Source organism: Lampetra fluviatilis, chromosome 73 (genome assembly GCF_964198595.1).
Source record: "Lampetra fluviatilis chromosome 73, kcLamFluv1.1, whole genome shotgun sequence".
NCBI lineage: Eukaryota > Metazoa > Chordata > Hyperoartia > Petromyzontiformes > Petromyzontidae > Lampetra > Lampetra fluviatilis.
Genome location: NC_136347.1, coordinates 3103926 through 3111041, shown reverse-complemented (window position 1 = coordinate 3111041; position 7116 = coordinate 3103926).

Genomic DNA, 7116 nt, shown 5'->3' with positions numbered 1-7116 from the left:
CGTCTCTCTCTGTGTGTCTCTCTCTGTGTCTCTCTCTCTGTGTCTCTCTCTGTGTCTCTCTCTGCCTCTCTGTGTGTGTCTCTGTGTGTGTCTCTGTGTCTCTCTCTCTGCGTCTCTCTCTCTGTGTCTCTCTCTGTGTCTCTCTCTGCCTCTCTGTGTGTGTCTCTGTGTGTGTCTCTGTGTCTCTCTCTCTGCGTCTCTCTCTGTGTCTCTCTCTGTCTCTGTTTGTGTCTCTGTGTGTGTCTCTGTGTGTGTCTCTGTGTCTCTCTCTGCGTCTCTCTCTCTCTGTGTCTCTCTCTGCCTCTCTGTGTGTCTCTGTGTGTGTCTCTGTGTCTCTCTCTGCCTCTCTGCGTCTCTCTGCGTCAGGTGTGTCCAAGGTGTTCCCCGTTGAACTTAACCGGGCTGACGGTTGAGCTCAGAGCGGCTCGTCATGGCTGCAGTGGCGAGCGAGCGAGCGAGATGATGAGAGAGATTAGAGAGAGGAATGAAAGAGAGATTAGAGAGAGGAATGAAAGAGAGATTAGAGAGAGGAATGAAAGAGAGATTAGAGAGAGGAATGAGAGAGAGATTAGAGAGAGGAATGAAAGAGAGATTAGAGAGAGGAATGAGAGAGAGATTAGAGAGAGGAATGAAAGAGAGATTAGAGAGAGGAATGAAAGAGAGATTAGAGAGAGGAATGAAAGAGAGATTAGAGAGAGGAATGAGAGAGAGATTAGAGAGAGGAATGAGAGAGAGATTAGAGAGAGGAATGAGAGAGAGATTAGAGAGAGGAATGAAAGAGAGATTAGAGAGAGGAATGAAAGAGAGTGGAGAGAGGGAACGGAGAGAGATTAGAGAGAGGAATGAAAGAGAGATTAGAGAGAGGAATGAGAGAGAGATTAGAGAGAGGAATGAAAGAGAGTGGAGAGAGGGAACGGAGAGAGAGAGAGAGGAATGAGAGAGAGATTAGAGAGAGGAATGAAAGAGAGTGGAGAGAGGGAACGGAGAGAGAGGAAGCTGTGGAGGGAGAGTCATCAATGGGCATACCTGCGGTACCAGGTAAGCGTGTGACGTCACACCAGTAACGCCCCCTTTACCGTAATGTCTCTAACACAGGCGCATTTGAAGGCAGCTACCGTAATGCTCACGACAGAGACGCATGGGTAGAAGGTAAACTTCGCATTCCACTTTGCGAGGGGCATTACGGTAGGCGAGACCATAGACTCAACGCTGATGCCCATAGACTCAACACTGATACCCATAGACTCTATGGTGCAGTGTTGAGTCTATGGGCAGTGTTGAGTCTATGTGTGACAGTGTTGAGTCTATGGGCAGTGTTGAGTCTGTGGGTAGTGTTGAGTCTATGGGCAGTGTTGAGTCTGTGGGTAGTGTTGAGTCTATGGGCAGTGTTGAGTCTATGGGCAGTGTTGAGTCTGTGGGTAGTGTTGAGTCTATGGGCAGTGTTGAGTCTATGGGTAGTGTTGAGTCTATGGGCAGTGTTGAGTCTGTGGGTAGTGTTGAGTCTATGGGCAGTGTTGAGTCTATGGGCAGTGTTGAGTCTATGGGCAGTGTTGAGTCTATGGTGCAGTGATGAGTCTATGGTGCAGTGTTGAGTCTATGGTGCAGTGTTGAGTCTATGGTGCAGTGTTGAGTCTATGGGCAGTGTTGAGTCTATGGGTAGTGTTGAGTCTATGGGCAGTGTTGAGTCTATGGGCAGTGTTGAGTCTATGGTGCAGTGTTGAGTCTATGGGCAGTGTTGAGTCTATGGGCAGTGTTGAGTCTATGGGCAGTGTTGAGTCTATGGTGCAGTGATGAGTCTATGGTGCAGTGTTGAGTCTATGGTGCAGTGTTGAGTCTATGGTGCAGTGTTGAGTCTATGGGCAGTGTTGAGTCTATGGGTAGTGTTGAGTCTGTGGGTAGTGTTGAGTCTATGGGCAGTGTTGAGTCTATGGGCAGTGTTGAGTCTATGGGTAGTGTTGAGTCTATGGGCAGTGTTGAGTCTGTGGGTAGTGTTGAGTCTATGGGCAGTGTTGAGTCTATGGGCAGTGTTGAGTCTATGGGCAGTGTTGAGTCTATGGTGCAGTGTTGAGTCTATGGTGCAGTGTTGAGTCTATGGGCAGTGTTGAGTCTATGGACAGTGTTGAGTCTATCGGCAGTGTTGAGTCTATGGGCAGTGTTGAGTCTATGGTGCAGTGTTGAGTCTATGGTGCAGTGTTGAGTCTATGGGCAGTGTTGAGTCTATGGGCAGTGTTGAGTCTATGGTGCAGTGTTGAGTCTATGGTGCAGTGTTGAGTCTATGGGCAGTGTTGAGTCTATGGGCAGTGTTGAGTCTATGGGCAGTGTTGAGTCTATGGTGCAGTGTTGAGTCTATGGGCAGTGTTGAGTCTATGGTGCAGTGTTGAGTCCATGGTGCAGTGTTGAGTCTATGGGCAGTGTTGAGTCTATGGGCAGTGTTGAGTCTATGGGCAGTGTTGAGTCTATGGGCAGTGTTGAGTCTATGGGCAGTGTTGAGTCTATGGTCAGTGTTGAGTCTATGGGCAGTGTTGAGTCTATGGGCAGTGTTGAGTCTATGGTCAGTGTTGAGTCTATGGGCAGTGTTGAGTCTATGGGCAGTGTTGAGTCTATGGGCAGTGTTGAGTCTATGGTGCAGTGTTGAGTCTATGGGCAGTGTTGAGTCTATGGTGCAGTGTTGAGTCTATGGGCAGTGTTGAGTCTATGGTGCAGTGTTGAGTCTATGGTGCAGTGTTGAGTCTATGGTGCAGTGTTGAGTCTATGGGCAGTGTTGAGTCTATGGGCAGTGTTGAGTCTATGGGCAGTGTTGAGTCTATGGTGCAGTGTTGAGTCTATGGGCAGTGTTGAGTCTATGGGCAGTGTTGAGTCTATGGGCAGTGTTGAGTCTATGGTGCAGTGTTGAGTCTATGGGCAGTGTTGAGTCTATGGTGCAGTGTTGAGTCTATGGGCAGCGTTGAGTCTATGGGCAGTGTTGAGTCTATGGTGCAGTGTTGAGTCTATGGTGCAGTGTTGAGTCTATGGTGCAGTGTTGAGTCTATGGTGCAGTATTGAGTCTATGGGCAGTGTTGAGTCTATGGTGCAGTGTTGAGTCTATGGGCAGTGTTGAGTCTATGGGCAGTGTTGAGTCTATGGGCAGTGTTGAGTCTATGGGCAGTGTTGAGTCTATGGTGCAGTGTTGAGTCTATGGGCAGTGTTGAGTCTATGGTGCAGTGTTGAGTCCATGGTGCAGTGTTGAGTCTATGGGCAGTGTTGAGTCTATGGGCAGTGTTGAGTCTATGGGCAGTGTTGAGTCTATGGGCAGTGTTGAGTCTATGGGCAGTGTTGAGTCTATGGTCAGTGTTGAGTCTATGGGCAGTGTTGAGTCTATGGGCAGTGTTGAGTCTATGGTCAGTGTTGAGTCTATGGGCAGCGTTGAGTCTATGGTGCAGTGTTGAGTCTATGGGCAGTGTTGAGTCTATGGGCAGTGTTGAGTCTATGGTGCAGTGTTGAGTCTATGGGCAGTGTTGAGTCTATGGTGCAGTGTTGAGTCTATGGGCAGTGTTGAGTCTATGGTGCAGTGTTGAGTCTATGGTGCAGTGTTGAGTCTATGGTGCAGTGTTGAGTCTATGGGCAGTGTTGAGTCTATGGGCAGTGTTGAGTCTATGGGCAGTGTTGAGTCTATGGTGCAGTGTTGAGTCTATGGGCAGTGTTGAGTCTATGGGCAGTGTTGAGTCTATGGGCAGTGTTGAGTCTATGGGCAGTGTTGAGTCTATGGGCAGTGTTGAGTCTATGGGCAGTGTTGAGTCTATGGTCCAGTGTTTAGTCTATGGGGCAGTGTTGAGTCTATGGTGCAGTGTTTAGTCTATGGGCAGTGTTGAGTCTATGGTGCAGTGTTGAGTCTATGGGCAGTGTTGAGTCTATGGGCAGTGTTGAGTCTATGGGCAGTGTTGAGTCTATGGGCAGTGTTGAGTCTATGGGCAGTGTTGAGTCTATGGGCAGTGTTAAGTCTATGGGGCAGTGTTGAGTCTATGGGCAGTGCTGAGTCTATGGTGCAGTGTTGAGTCTATGGGCAGTGTTGAGTCTATGGGCAATGTTGAGTCTATGGGCAGTGTTGAGTCTATGGGCAGTGTTGAGTCTATGGGCAATGTTGAGTCTATGGTGCAGTGTTGAGTCTATGGGCAGTGTTGAGTCTATGGGCAGTGTTGAGTCTATGGGCAATGTTGAGTCTATGGTGCAGTGTTGAGTCTATGGGCAGTGTTGAGTCTATGGGCAGTGTTGAGTCTATGGGCAATGTTGAGTCTATGGTGCAGTGTTGAGTCTATGGGCCGTGTTGAGTCTATGGGCAATGTTGAGTCTATGGTGCAGTGTTGAGTCTATGGGCAGCGTTGAGTCTATGGGCAATGTTGAGTCTATGGGGAGTGTTGAGTCTATGGGCAATGATGAGTCTATGGGGCAGTGTTGAGTCTATGGGCAGTGTTGAGTCTATGGGCAGTGTTGAGTCTATGGTGCAGTGCTGAGTCTATGGGCAGTGTTGAGTCTATGGTGCAGTGTTGAGTCTATGGGCAGTGTTGAGTCTATGGGGCAGTGCTGAGTCTATGGGCAGTGTTGAGTCTATGGGCAGTGTTGAGTCTATGGGCATTGTTGAGTCTATGGGCAGTGTTGAGTCTATGGGCAGTGTTGAGTCTATGGTGCAGTGTTGAGTCTATGGGCAGTGTTGAGTCTATGGTGCAGTGTTGAGTCTATGGGCAGTGTTGAGTCTATGGGCAGTGTTGAGTCTATGGGCATTGTTGAGTCTATGGGCAGTGTTGAGTCTATGGGCAGTGTTGAGTCTATGGTGCAGTGTTGAGTCTGTGGTGCAGTGTTGAGTCTATGGGCAGCGTTGAGTCTATGGGCAATGTTGAGTCTATGGGCAGTGTTGAGTCTATGGGCAGTGTTGAGTCTATGGGCAGTGTTGAGTCTATGGGCAGTGTTGAGTCTATGGGCAGTGTTAAGTCTATGGGGCAGTGTTGAGTCTATGGGCAGTGCTGAGTCTATGGTGCAGTGTTGAGTCTATGGGCAGTGTTGAGTCTATGGGCAATGTTGAGTCTATGGGCAGTGTTGAGTCTATGGGCAGTGTTGAGTCTATGGGCAATGTTGAGTCTATGGTGCAGTGTTGAGTCTATGGGCAGTGTTGAGTCTATGGGCAGTGTTGAGTCTATGGGCAATGTTGAGTCTATGGTGCAGTGTTGAGTCTATGGGCAGTGTTGAGTCTATGGGCAGTGTTGAGTCTATGGGCAATGTTGAGTCTATGGTGCAGTGTTGAGTCTATGGGCAGTGTTGAGTCTATGGGCAATGTTGAGTCTATGGTGCAGTGTTGAGTCTATGGGCAGCGTTGAGTCTATGGGCAATGTTGAGTCTATGGGCAGTGTTGAGTCTATGGGCAGTGTTGAGTCTATGGGCAGTGTTAAGTCTATGGGGCAGTGTTGAGTCTATGGGCAGTGCTGAGTCTATGGTGCAGTGTTGAGTCTATGGGCAGTGTTGAGTCTATGGTGCAGTGTTGAGTCTATGGGCAGCGTTGAGTCTATGGGCAATGTTGAGTCTATGGGCAGTGTTGAGTCTATGGGCAATGATGAGTCTATGGGGCAGTGTTGAGTCTATGGTGCAGTGTTGAGTCTATGGGCAGCGTTGAGTCTATGGGCAATGTTGAGTCTATGGGCAGTGTTGAGTCTATGGGCAGTGTTGAGTCTATGGGCAGTGTTAAGTCTATGGGGCAGTGTTGAGTCTATGGGCAGTGCTGAGTCTATGGTGCAGTGTTGAGTCTATGGGCAGTGTTGAGTCTATGGTGCAGTGTTGAGTCTATGGGCAGCGTTGAGTCTATGGGCAATGTTGAGTCTATGGGCAGTGTTGAGTCTATGGGCAATGATGAGTCTATGGGGCAGTGTTGAGTCTATGGGCAGTGTTGAGTCTATGGGCAGTGTTGAGTCTATGGGCAGTGTTGAGTCTATGGGCAGTGTTGAGTCTATGGGCAGTGTTGAGTCTATGGGCAGTGTTGAGTCTATGGTGCAGTGTTGAGTCTATGGTGCAGTGTTGAGTCTATGGGCAGTGTTGAGTCTATGGGCAGTGTTGAGTCTATGGGCAGTGTTGAGTCTATGGGCAGTGTTGAGTCTATGGGCAGTGTTGAGTCTATGGGCAGTGTTGAGTCTATGGGCAGTGTTGAGTCTATGGTCAGTGTTGAGTCTGTGGGCAGTGTTGAGTCTATGGTCAGTGTTGAGTCTATGGTGCAGTGTTGAGTCTATGGGCAATGTTGAGTCTATGGTGCAGTGTTGAGTCTATGGGCAATGTTGAGTCTATGGGGCAGTGCTGAGTCTATGGGCAGTGTTGAGTCTATGGGGCAGTGCTGAGTCTATGGGCAGTGTTGAGTCTATGGGCAATGTTGAGTCTATGGGCAATGTTGAGTCTATGGGGCAGTGCTGAGTCTATGGGCAGTGTTGAGTCTATGGGGCAGTGCTGAGTCTATGGGCAGTGTTGAGTCTATGGTGCAGTGTTGAGTCTATGGGGCAGTGTTGAGTCTATGGGCAGTGTTGAGTCTATGGGCAATGTTGAGTCTATGGGGCAGTGTTGAGTCTATGGGCAGTGTTGAGTCTATGGGCAGTGTTGAGTCTATGGGCAATGTTGAGTCTATGGGGCAGTGTTGAGTCTATGGGCAGTGTTGAGTCTATGGTGCAGTGTTGAGTCTATGGTGCAGTGTTGAGTCTATGGTGCAGTGTTGAGTCTATGGTGCAGTGTTGAGTCTATGGGCAGTGTTGAGTCTATGGGCAGTGTTGAGTCTATGGGCAGTGTTGAGTCTATGGGCAGTGTTGAGTCTATGGGCAGTGTTGAGTCTATGGGCAGTGTTGAGTCTATGGGCAGTGTTGAGTCTATGGTGCAGTGTTGAGTTCTATGGGCAGTGTTGAGTCTATGGTGCAGTGTTGAGTCTATGGGCAGTGTTGAGTCTATGGGGCAGTGCTGAGTCTATGGGTCAGTGTTGAGTCTATGGGCAGTGTTGAGTCTATGGGCAGTGTTGAGTCTATGGGCAGTGTGTTGAGGTCTATGGGCAGTTGTTGAGTCTATGGTGCAGTGTTGAGTCTATGGGCAGTGTTGAGTCTATGGTGCAGTGTTGAGTCTATG